This window comes from Mycetomoellerius zeteki, unplaced genomic scaffold (genome assembly GCF_001594055.1).
Source record: "Mycetomoellerius zeteki isolate Tzet28-1 unplaced genomic scaffold, Tzet1.0 scaffold188, whole genome shotgun sequence".
In the NCBI taxonomy this organism is placed as follows: Eukaryota; Metazoa; Arthropoda; class Insecta; order Hymenoptera; family Formicidae; genus Mycetomoellerius; species Mycetomoellerius zeteki.
The window spans coordinates 1,486,868-1,500,708 of record NW_017256836.1 but is presented as its reverse complement, the minus strand read 5'-3'; the positions used below and the strand labels follow the sequence as shown (position 1 = coordinate 1,500,708).

At 30.9% G+C, this 13,841-nt stretch overlaps 1 non-coding gene across 1 annotated transcript; it reads left to right on the top strand.

Annotated features, from left to right (window-relative positions):
- Positions 1–8,893: 8,893 nt before the first annotated feature.
- Positions 8,894–8,967, top strand: TRNAN-GUU (transfer RNA asparagine (anticodon GUU)). Its single transcript has one exon. It is a non-coding gene; the product is annotated as a tRNA-Asn (tRNA).
- The last annotated feature ends 4,874 nt before the right edge of the window (positions 8,968–13,841 follow it).

The window sequence follows — 13,841 nt, the reverse complement described above, 5'->3', positions numbered from 1 at the left end:
ACACGATACACGTCTCATTGGGAGATATACTACGTATATTGAAAGAACGTGTATTGTATTTCAGAAAATCTCCTAGTGAAACACACAAGAAATTACAAAACGCGATTAGATCTGCAACGTTACAATTAACAGATGAGGTTTCTACAGTTTTTTTACAGCTTTTCTACAGTTTTCTAACGTGAATTTTTCTCATTAAAATATGATAAATTAGATAGAGATTTATAACTTTAATTTATAAAAGGGATTCTTTTTTTATTTATTCAGTACTATATAAAGTGAAATATATTGATGATAAAGATATGCAAACTATTCGAATGCGAATCAAATTAAGTAAGATGTGATTCAGTTTAAATTTAAATCTTTATAATTCACAAATCTCAATGTATATTTATATATACATCTATATATATTATTTGAAAATTTCGAATCTGTGAGGTTTTTGAATACAATTATATATATTGACAAGAGCTTATCATATCTTTTATTAATGAGTAAAATAATATTGAACACTCATTGTTGGAGTGAAATAAATATATGTGTACTATTATATATAAAATTATGTTTTAATTTGATTCGATGTAATTCGATTTGGATTCAAACAAAGAAATGCAATTTATTACATATAAGAAAGAAAATTATCACATATAATTACCGACTCAATTTTACGGAAGACTCAGTTAATATACGCGACAAAGAGATACAATGACGAAAGACATTCGATTTGTGGTTCTAGGGAAAAATAAATTACGATGCAAAGAAGATGCAGAGTTTCCCTCGGAAAACTTCGAACCTGCTCACGAACGCCGGTAGAGCAACAATGGTGGAGAATCCGTGGCACTTGAAACTTCCGGTAGCTACGCCAGAAGATTTGCCTCGCATTTGCGACGGTCTGACAATTCTTAACGGCGCGGGCGCGTTGTGATATGCATTTGTTTAGCGAGGGTCGAGTACGTAGTTAAAAGGATCGAATAGTGAAGAAACGGAAGTCTGATTCAACGGATCCGCATCGCGACGTGGCGTTTCAAATCTACATAAATGTAATTTTAAAGTGAAATGCATAAAGACGATTTGATGTATTTTCCAACTGGATCAGAAAATATGTGTTTTTTTTCTCTTGCTCTTTTTTCTCGTGTTTTTTCTTTAGCAACATATGAAAAAAAGCAAGAATGAGAACGAAGTGTTTCTTTATAAAGGTACACGTGCGTTTTATCAATAGCAAAAAGAAAGTGTATTCCAGTTTGAAAAAGTCTTTGAAGAAGAAAAGATGATAAAAGAACGCTTTTTTATACATCGTTTTGAAAAGTAAGTCATATTGAGCGGCGCCGAATTCAAATCGCCAAGCGATGGACGACGGGAGAAACATGCAAGCAAGGGCGATGAGATGCCGGAAGCTGACAGCTTGAAGTTTCCAAACCGTAACGGTGCTTACGTCGAACGTCATTTAAAGTTCCAGTCTCGCACGAGCGGAAGTTTCGAAGCTTTGATACTCGACAGCCGTATGTAGCAAAATGAAAACGAAAGGAAAATGGAGAACACGAAAAAGAATCTCAACCGGATGCTTACAATGCATTTCGAACTTTAGACCTAAGAGCCATCGTGCGCGATCTATCATTTTTTGAAAGATGGATTTCAAGCATTTCAGATCCGGGGTATACTTACTGTATTTCTGTAATACATCTTTCGTAGAAGACAACATAAACAGAGTAACATTTTTATGATTAAAATTTATCATTTATTTACTGAATTTTAAACATAATTTATAATTTGTGTCAGAATTTAAGATATACATATATAGAATTTTATTTATTATTATATCTAACACATAATATAAGAATACTTCCAGAGTATCAAAATACAATATAAAAGATGTATTAAAGTACATAAGATTTCTTTACTCTAAGAATTGTCTATATTTTAGTTCCTTGATTCTCAACTATTTTTATGTAAGTTTTATAATTTAGTGTATTATATACTTAATTTTTTATTTATTGTTGTTTTGCAATAGTACGTTTTGTTTTACACGATATTGTTTAATGTAAGCCAACTGGTTTGGACAAATCATGGTTCCGTTGAGGTACTTTTATACGACATAACAATGCTCACTTTATTGACTATGTAATTTTTTTAAATTCTATATGATATTCTTACTAATTTGATTATCATAATTTATACAATTTTTATCATTATATTTGAATTTATTATAATTATAATTTATTATTATTATAAGTATATTTTATATACAGAGGAAAATCCAAATTGAGGATCGAAACATTACATTATTGTCATACGAAAATAAAAATTGTGTTATATAGTATTATATAGTATATTGAATAAATTTATACATACACCGTCTAGTGTATGCGGCTCTTATAAATATTTTTTATGTTCTTTTGATTTATATTCTTCAGAATCTAAATTATTTACATTAAAATACATACATACCAAAATTCATGGCGTATAAAGTAATAAATAAAATAAATAGAATTCGATTTGAGATATGAATCTTAGATTGTCTAAAACAGACTTCAATTTAAATTTATAAAAAGTTATAAAATTTAAAAAATTTATACATTATAAACTTGTTTAAATTTATAAAAGTTTATGAAATCGTATATTAAATTATATAAATTTTTTATACACAATTTTCACGTAATACAACTTTAGTATAATTTATAACTTTAATTAATTTTCATTTAAAAATCTTCCATATATATTAATATATGCTATACTGTATTTAATTATACAAATATTTTTCTTTTGTAACTATATATATATATAATTTTTTGTAATATCTTGATTTTCCCGTTAATAAACTTTTGTATTCATACGTATTTTTTAGCAAGCTGCAAAATGGCCGCGCCCCAGATATTTTGGCTTTCTCGGCCAAAGTTCATCTACGCTCGTCAATGCTGTATCGACAAACCGATCCAATTATCACGGTAATAATAACGTGTACGCGTTACAAAGTTCCTATCGGGATAATTCCCCGAAATTGGTTGCTAGCCCTTCGGCGGCGAACCGCGAGACTCGAAGCAACTCGCATTCTCGATCGATAGGTCGTTGCATTCCGTATGCGGGCGTTCGTTTCGCGACCGATGCAATTGCGCATACACAAGCGTCCTAATCGGCGGTTCGTGCACAGCTCGGTTCTCGACCACAGATGATTGCATGAAATCAAGGCACGAAGTTAATTTGCTTCGGGCGACTTCAGTACGCGCGATAATCCGACAACTCGAACTGGCCCGACAATCCCCTTAGTGATAATTAAATGCCGCTGTCGCGATCGATCGGATTATTCATAACAATTGCCACGGAAAATACATGTTCGTTCTACTACACGCTAGTCGACTCTCGCAGGAATATCGATATCGCGTGAGAAATATGCGTTATCAAGGGAGCGAATCTAAGAAAAAACCGATTCCGACTCTGTTGAAGGAGTTGCCCCTAAAATATTTTTCGAAAGATCCAAATGATGTTTCTTTATTACATTTTTGCACGATATAACGATTATTCTAATGAATTACAATAAAATATTTTTTTTGCATTGTAGAAAGATGTAATACACAAGAAACATTTTTTAAAAGACATGCAGTTTCTTAGACGGAATTGAGGTTGTTTTTTTATTAGCTTTATTTTAACGAGATTCTTCATGCAACCTCAATATTTCTGCCGAGCAATTTGGCATATACAAGTAAACGTATTTTCTATAACTTTATTAAAAAATATATTATAGAATATGTATTATCTTAATATATAAAATTTATATCGCAGTTATATACGTATAATATTTATATTATACTTTCTACGATTCACCTATTTTTGATAGCAGAATTCTTAAATTATGTGGATAAAAAATAATAAAACTAATTTGAAATCATAGACAATAATTTACGTTTAATTATTTTCTAAAGATGAATAGATTTCTTTATTTTATTTGTTGATCAGTATAAAAAAAATATAAGATGTTTACGTTTAATACACAATAACAAGGTTTGTCTATTTATATTTGAGAAAAATTACAAGTGTCAAATAAAGTGATAGCTATACTTTTTACGTGTAAGCCGTGTGTGGGATATAAGGTCACCCATTTCGAGAGGATTATTTCATTCCTGGACTTTCGACCAGCGTCACATTCCACGACGTCCCACTGTTCAAATGAAAATCCCAATATGTCGACCGTCATCGACACTACCAACGTATTCTCGGGCTTCCCTTCGTCATTCCGGCGTGTTCTGGAATTCGAAGGACATGCACACGCATACTCCGTGACCCAATAAGACATATCGTACGGGATGAACGGAAAAGATTTAACCGTTTAATCCAAGGATAAATCAAGTTGAAGGGGCAAGAGGTTGAGAGTTTTATATATTATTTATAAATTTTCTATAATGCTTGAATGTATAAGAACTTTAATACGTTCCCCACCCCGAATCGATTTTCGATAACTTTCCGTTCGGACCGCGTAGGCCGCATGCACTTCACAATGTTTAAATTAATGTAATTTTATTTATAACGTATATATCATATAATATTTATAAGACTATAAATTCATTACTATTAAAAAATAAGTTTGTTTTACAATGTTCCCATAATGTGATAACAATATTATATGTAATACTTAAGTATCAATATATGTGCTCGCGAAAATTTTATGAAATATTTTATGATAATGTTACATATGTGGTAAAAATAAACGGTTTGAACGAGGCGCATACGTCCCACGCAGAAGCGTGTTAATAAATAATAAAGAGCGCGTTAACAAATTTATTCCGTTTTGCCGAAAGCATGCGAATATGTTCAAAAATGTCATTCTTTATAATTGTTATTTTTGTCTAATAGTCTAATTCATATGCGACGTATAATTTATATACATGTTTTATTGCAAATCTATATATAATAGCAAATAATAAACGTCAAAAAGTTATGGCGTTTCTATCCCAACGTGAGTTCGCACAAGATTAAATTCTGCTCTGTTACTTGTAAAGCTCGCAATGGCTGACGAATGAAGGTTCTAAATTGGAAACATTCCTACACGCTCCGTGGAGTGAATGCCGATTCGCTTAGAAATATCGGATGGGAATTTATTTTAGCGCGTCGACGTTAACGGAGCGCATCTTGCGTGCAACAGGTGATTACATGCGTTCAGCAAATATCGTTCAATTAAACGTCATTGTACTCTAGGCAACCCTCGACGTGATGACACAATTTTGATTACGTAACGCGATTTCAAACGCTTCCGATAAGCAACGTATAACACGATGTATTATGCGATGTAAATGATCGATTTTCGATACTTATAATAGAAATAATCGCACAAAACATCGACATTAAAACGAACCAAGTTATCTCACTTTTAATTATTTACAATTATTATAAAGACAATGAAATAATGTAAGATAAAGGTATAGAATAGAATAAAGCAAAAATTGTACTGTGATCCAATAAATATTAAATAAAAAATATTAAAATATTGAATAAAAAGTATTAAATGAAAATTAAATTAAGACAGTAAAGGACTCTCGATATTAAAATGATGCTCATATTAATTAGACAAATGAGAGTGCAGTGCGGTATCTGCGTATAAAGTTCACAAATATAATATACGCTAATTAAGAAAGAGTGGAGAGAGTGTGAGGAAATTACAAACACAAGATAAACACAAATGACACTATTGTAGTGTACTAGAGTAATAATAATCTCTCTCATTTAATTAAATATAATTGGAAGTTATTTGGTAAATCAAATAATTGAAAGCTAATTGATAAATAATCTTCGATTTTATTTAACTTTCCTCTCTAAGCATTACAAATTTTAAAGTTACGAATATTAATTCTTTAGATTAATCCTTTAGATTAATTTTTTAAGTGGCCATTTGTATTGCTTATATGCGATTGACATTTGTGTGAATAGTACATTATAATATTTACCTCAAAGTGATTAATTAATCCCGGAAACACACACATCCATTAATTTTATGAGAAAGAATTGTTGCTTTAAATCTAATATCTTCAAAGGTAATTTGGATCACTTTTCGGGAACGATTTAATCTAACTTTCATGGATTCGTGTTTGCTTGAAAATATATTCGATGCGCATATAAAAGAGCGCTCAGTAAATTTGATCTGCCGTCTTACATTTAACTTTTAGATTTTAATTCAAAGTTCAACTTAGACCCAAGATTACGATTCGAGTAGGATATAAGTTTGTAAAAGTCGTTTAATCGTAAAAGCATTCTGTCATAAGAACAAGAGATTAAGATATATCAATGATCCAACAAAATTTTTCCTTGCAAAATGATACAAATCGCCTTTTTGATATAACATTGTGCTTGTTTCAATCAACGTTATTAATGTGCAAATATATCATATTAATTATATGTTAAAGGAAAAATTACAGTAGCATATAAGAGGATCGGGTTTATGCTGCATAAATCAATTTTTATTGTTGTAAAATATTATTGCAAAACTGTAGTTAATGCTGTGCTGTAAGTTTCTTTTTATAAGAAAAATGATTTTTATTTTATTTTAAATAGTAAATCGGACTAATTTTACATTAATGCTCGTATTAGATTGAAATTGAGATTGGATTGGAATTTAACTAATCAGAAGAAAGGAAATCAATATTAGGTTTAAAACCTTGCTTTGATTGGTTAAATTCTAATCTCAGTCTCTAGTCTGATACGGACTTAAGATGTTGAAAAACGCAAACAACTCCGCTTTTTTTTTCTCAAGAGATAAGTAGATGAATGTTGTTGCTGATCGGTTATGCGAGAGTGTGGATCAGAATCAGGCGTGCCTAAGCTGTTAAGGTAGGCGTCAAGGGAAGTATTTCTTAATTAGTGACGGCACTTCGAACGGGGGCTATCTCGAGGTGTCTTGAGGCAAGTTAAGCCGCTCCCTCGGAGCCGTGCCCCTCATGGTTCGCTCGTAGATCACGATTTGCCCTAAGTGCCTTAAGTTCCATGTCGACGTCGACGCCGATAAATGATCGTAAACGGCTTGTGATATAAGCCAGTGCCAACGACGCAAATTGACAAGAAGCTCAAGAGCTTGTTGTATGTACATATATATATAAATAATATGCGGTCCGATACAAGCTTAACATCGAGAACGTATTATAGTTTAGTCGAGAGAATCTAAAGACGTACCATTCGTCACTATTACTTTAACTTTCGCGTATGTATTAAAGTTTATATAAACAAAAGTTTCGATGAGACCTTTAAAGTAATACTTCGTCATGTAATTTAATAATTATCTTGAAAATTTTTAATTCAGATAAGATATATCTTTTTTTTAATTTTGTATATTAATTTTTTCTTAATTATTTATTATATAAAATAAAACTGTTCGCATAAAAAAATAATAAATGATTTGGACTTGTAAGATATTTTATAAGACAAATATTCGCATAAGAATATTGCACTGTTAGAGTGATTAAACCAGTACTACCGACATTTTTAGACTCGTATCTTTGATAAGAACTTGTCTCTATTTTTATTATTGTCAGGTCATACGTCAAACTCGCATTTTTGTATTTTTGAATATTATTTAGATTCTGGGTATTTGGATTTGAGGATCACGCTCTTCGGCAAGTTATACGGGCAAAAATATTTTCATGAATATTATTTCATCCGGGTCACTCTGAACTCAGCTTCTACCGTGAATGTTTGCATTCGTTGCATTTTAATGTTACTGCGAATCTCAACGTAAAGAGTCGAGATTGAGTTCACCGATATCGACTATAATTTTTATTTGGATATAAACACATATTTAGGTCTATGACGAGTTTGCAAAAATATTGATTATTTATATCGATCATATGCGCTTACAAAATGTCTCATTTCCTTTGACAAGTTTAGAATTGATTCTTCTTGAGTTTACTTTATAAGATACTTTATGAAAACTTATATTTCCCGTCAACCAGTAAAACTAGTACAATTTCGACAAGTGTAATCTACGGTAATATATAGAATGTTTCATAATTATTGACATATTTGAAACACATAGAAACATTCTGATGAACAAAAAAGTAAAAGAAACTTTCATATAAAAAATATTAGGACAAGGATATGTAATCACACACGCTCTATATTTTAACAGAATGTAAGTAATATATTCACGCGGTATGAAATAAATATCTCATAAAGTCTTTATTTTTCGTGAATTTTATCTCAATATATCTATATAAAAATGATTAAAAAGTCGATTTCTATGATGTGGATTTATGCAAAAATACTAGCAAATTATCTGTATTGCTAAAATCGAAAATTATTTCTATTTACAATCTAACAAATTTAATTTTTGTTTTATATTAAATCAACATAAGTGTATGCGTATCTATATATATAATAATAAATGAGTTCGATATGTGAACAATATAATCGAAGAAATCTTTATTCAATCAAAGTATGTATATCTTGTCTAATGATACTTTTTGCATGATTTTTACAAATTTCATTTATATAAATTGCACATTATTTGTTGATCTTAAAACACATCGTAAACTGAAGTACGTATAATATTACAAACGAAATTGACAAGTAATTTAATAATACTGATGCTGATAAGCATCTTAAAACACTATAAAGAATTTATTGCGAAAAACCAAGATTCATTCAGTTACATTTTTAATTATTTTATCGTATCCAGGAGATCAAAATTTACAAAAACATCATTCTTTTTACTTACACATTTTTGGGCAGAAAAATTAACTTTTTTTTAAACATCTTAGTTTATTTGATATATCTTAGATGTGTTTATTAAAAATATATATTTGTTTTATAATAAATTATAATAGAATGTTTTTGAATTACATTAGTTGAATTAAACACTTATTGTTAATCATATTCAAATACTTATTCTTATATAAAACATATAAGATCAAGAAAAACGTTGGCCTTCGTGGCGCAATCGGCTAGCGCGTTCGGCTGTTAACCGAAAGGTTGGTGGTTCGAGCCCACCCGGGGGCGTATTTTTTTTATTGTATACATATATACAATATAAATCTGTGCTGTAGCTATGTAAGTATTAAAAATCTACATTATGTTCATGTATAACATGTTTTATAATAATCTTTCAAATTATTTGTAAAAATTTTTACATTCCTAAAAATATTCTACGTTCAGATAAATATATATATGTATATATATATATTTTGTATCTTTCCCTTCTTTTTGTTATGTGTGGAAATCTGAGGCTCGTTCTTTACAGTTTCACACTAATTATTCAGTAACTGTCACGTATCATACAGTCTGCAAACCAGTTCAGACCAAATTTATTCTTATGTAACGAGGATTATGTGTGTGTATCCCTACCATGGAATAATCCTGTATGGAGCATATGCCAAATATGTGAAAATTCCACATGCCAGATTTGAGATACAAAAATTCAAATTTGTGCGTCTTTCAGCGCACTTTGTAAGACATTTGAAAACGTATTTAAAAAGTACAATAAGTCAGAAAAGTCTGAATAATGTAGCAGTAATGCATGTTAACAAAAACCTTATACAACTATTAAATATAGATATTTAATGGACGAGTTTATTCGTAAAAAAAAGCGTTCGAGAAATATGCTTCGCAGTTTTAACACAATAAAGTGCATTAATAAATATAATATTAATGTATTTTAAATAAATTAAAATAATTGTGCAAGGTTTTTGTTAAATCGATTTAATATATATATTGATGTATATTTATAATTTACATATATATATATATATATACGAAAAAATTTTCGACATTTACTACCTCATGAAAAACTTACGAAATATTTACGCGAGCGGATCGAGCTCTGCAAAATTTATCTACTCGTCCCAGTTGTGCCTCAATCGCAAACACGTGCGCTACTTACACAAGCGCGTCTGTAGACAGTACTCGCCGGTTCACGTAAACGAGGCAAGGTAGTGTCGCTGTGCTTGGCTTAGCGCCGAGACATTACCGTCTCCTCGGATAGGTATATGTACAGAACGGACTAGCAACGTACTTATTCCATTCGCCACTAGATGTCGCATTGCAGTTCAGTTTAACTCGTACAAAAGAATCATCCAGCAATATTATATAAGAAGGCTGGAGACGTGCCAAGATCAGTCATCAGTAAGGATATTACTGATCGATACAGCAGATGATGAATCGCTGGAGATGAATCATTGTGATTAAACTCCACCCTGCTTCTGTAGAGGTATCGCAATCTACGGTTGTCAGGATTTCTGATGCTGCTAATGACTCGATTTTTTCATAGTATCCAAAATAATCTATTGTGTCATTCACGTAAAGCTAAAAGAGCTGTGTCGAAAAAACGAAATTAATCTGATCGTTTACGAAGGCAAGATTAATTTCGTATTTCGACATAGCTCTTTACGTGAATGAGATTTTAAATCATAAATGAGGAAATTAAGATTTAAAAGAGATAAAAATGGAGTTAAATATATCATAACAATACTAATTTAATATAAATACAATTTTTTGTACATAATATGCTCGTATATGTTTTTTTATTTATTAACTTCGTATTTTTGTTGATTATAAAAAATTAGTTTTATTTCTTAGAGAGAGAGAGAGAGAATCGATTTCATTTTAAGTCTAAATGTAGGAATAATGTATTACATAATGAGTTACATATAATTAGTCTAATGCAATATGTATTTTTATCATCTGTCTAAGCAGTTCTCTTCAATGGGAAATTTTTTTTATCGAATCGCAATGAAAATAAAAAGCCTGATACTTCAGAATTGAACCAAATGCCTATCAACTTCCGATCGTTCAACAAACTTCATTTCAGGATTCCACGCGTTTGATCTACTCAAAAGACTGAACCGACAAAGAGAATGGCTAGCCGATAAAAAGAGATGTAGGAAGTGAACGAGAAAACTAATTACCTGAGCAAAATAGAGATGACTGTGAAGCGTACATATGCAATAAAGAGGAGATTGGTAAAAAAAAAAAATAAACAAATAAAATCATACAAAAGTAAAAAAAAATCATATTTTTCAAGCCAAAGCTTTCTTTGTGTGCGAAGTCGAAAAAGACGAAGCAAAGAAGAGATAGAAGTCTTAAGAGAAAGTGAAAATAAATAGAGGTTGTAATTCTATTCTCGTTGCTTCCGATCCCTTGGGACAGTAATTCTTCTCTTTCTCGAGAATCTTGGAGCATTGCTCGAAAGTCTGCTTAACTCTTAGCGATCTTTCTCTTTATTCACACCACTTTTTTTTTCGTCGGAATTTTTTTATTGTGAACGTTTCATCCGTCTAGCGAATTCGACTTCACCCTGTTGTGGGATGTTTTGAGAAAAAATATAACAAGAGAGTGAATGAGTTTCTGACGTTGCTTACGATAAAATTGAATTTGTTTATGTATTTACTCTACACAAAAACTCTCTCCTCTCTCTCTCTCTCTCTCTCTCTTTCCTCCCCCCCCTCTCTCTCTCTTACTTTGTGCCAAACAATCGGATGGCTTTTCAGGTACTTTTCCACCAATTTTTCGAGCCAGGGAGAAACTTCCCCCTAGGTACCACGCTCAAAATCGTCGGAAGCTTCTTTAGTCGCAGCTGAAGCTTACTGATAGGCTTCTTGAACCAAACTCGATTGCTCCGATCTTCTTTGTCGCGATAATGACTTTCCACCTTCTCTTCCCGGCGTTACTACGCTTACGCGCGACACTTCCATCCAACGCCATTCTTTCGCCCTTTACGAATTTTTTAGCATCCACTTCTCGAGTAACCCAATTCTTTCATCACGGGGTATCTTCGTTTTGTGACTTAGCGCGCTCTTGCTTCATCGATCTCACGTTGTCCTCTCATTCATCGTTTTTATGCTATGTCAAACAATCGCAAAGATTTTATTAAAGATCAAACGATTAATAGCAACGATAAAGTGTATTCCTTGGATTTAAATTTTATCGAGTTTGCGGATATATCTCTACTATTTGTATCTCGCTGTTAAGTTTCATAAATGTTTTATTAAATTTTTTAAATTGTGTTGAACTGTCTGATAAAAGAACTTTGATAAAAAAACTTCCAAAAAACTTTTTCACATCTTGAGAGTAATTAATCTCTGTATCGAGAACATTTATTCATCATAATGGGGCCTCGAGAGTTTTCTGACTAAAGTTTCGACAGCAAAACTTTATTACGATTAATAAATGAAAGAAACTTTCCTTATATAGTTCAAGTATAATTATGGAAAAATGTCGAATTAACCATTTTTATCATCGTTTCTTTCTAAAATTCGCTTTTTACCTGAAACATCTAAATATATATATGATCGTATATGTATACACTATACAGGGTGTTCCCGTATAAGTGGCCACTCCCTTTTATCTCGTAAACTAACAGAGATAGACCCAACAAGTATGGTATCAAATTATATACGTATATACGTGAGCAGTTTGATAAGTCAGTGACTTTTTAAAAGGATATTATATGTTGAAAAACGAGATGAACTTTGATTTAAAAAAAAAAAGTAAAAGATTTATTTCTCATTTATGCATGTGTACGTATATATTTAAATATGTGTGTATATATGCGTATAAGAAATAAATTTTATATAAGAGGATTAATAATAACAAATTAATTCTGCTAATTCTAAAAAATGAAGGCTACGGAATTATCGGAGCGAGTTGATGATAACTGACGATAATGAGCGAAATGATTTCGTAATGATCCATGTATCATTCCAACTATCTAGCGCAGCGGTCAAAAGTTTATCTTGTTATCGTGCTAACGGGGCAAACCTGTACATTTTGATGACTACCATCTAACCAGTATAGGACAAGATAAAGTGACTTCAGTCGTAGCCGACAGAACGTGACTCTTTTAGACCAGAATCGTAGACTTTGTGGTGCTCGCACGTTTTCACCGGAGATTTTATTAGCCCTCTCCTCGAGACCGACTTAAAACGAAAAAAACGAGTGACCTTTCATCGTAACGAAATAATAACGACGATAAAATTGATTTAATCGTCATACTTTTTTTGTGAAGGGAAGTAAGTCAAATCGAGAAATTTAAAAAGTCAGAACAACAATATTATTTTACAAAATTAATAATCAAATAATACTTGTACATTTTTGTAATTTGACTAAAATAAATTATTTTTGTGGCTGCAAGAATAAATCCAATACAAATAAAATGCTTATATATGAGTTTCCCCAGTTGTTAATGTGTAAATTATATATTTGAAGCGATAAAATATGATTCGCAAGCAATTAAAATATACTCATCGAACGAAGTTAATTGGAAACGTTTCGATTTGGAACTCTGGAGTTCCTTTAAGTTAAGTCCTTTTCATACGAACTGATTTTTGCATCGAAGAAGCCTCAAATACAGAGTCGAAACGTTTGCAAATGACTTCGCTTAGTAAGTATTTGGTAAGAATTTTAATTGCTTTCAAATTATATGTTATCGCCTTATAAAAATATATAATTTACGTATTAATAATTATAGAAGGTATATAGGCATTTTATTTGTATTTAATTTAATACGATTATTTAATATGATTTTGATAGAAGATACAGTGAGTGCAAAAAGTACTTGTACAGGGAAAATATGTTTTAAAAAACCATATTTTTAAAAAGTAAACATTATCTGACGAGAAATGACTCATTGAATTGATGTTGAATTAATATCAATACGATGATAACATCAATTCGATTCGATGTCTAATTGACGATCATTTCTTGCTACATAATTTGCAATTTATTCATAAATAACAAAATAAGCTATATATTTCTCAAAATTATATATACCAAAAAGTTGTGTAATAAAAGATGTGTAAATAAATAAAGTATATTATCTTAAAAATAAGCGAAAATGAAAAATGGATAATTATTTAGATGCATACAAAGTATTCATA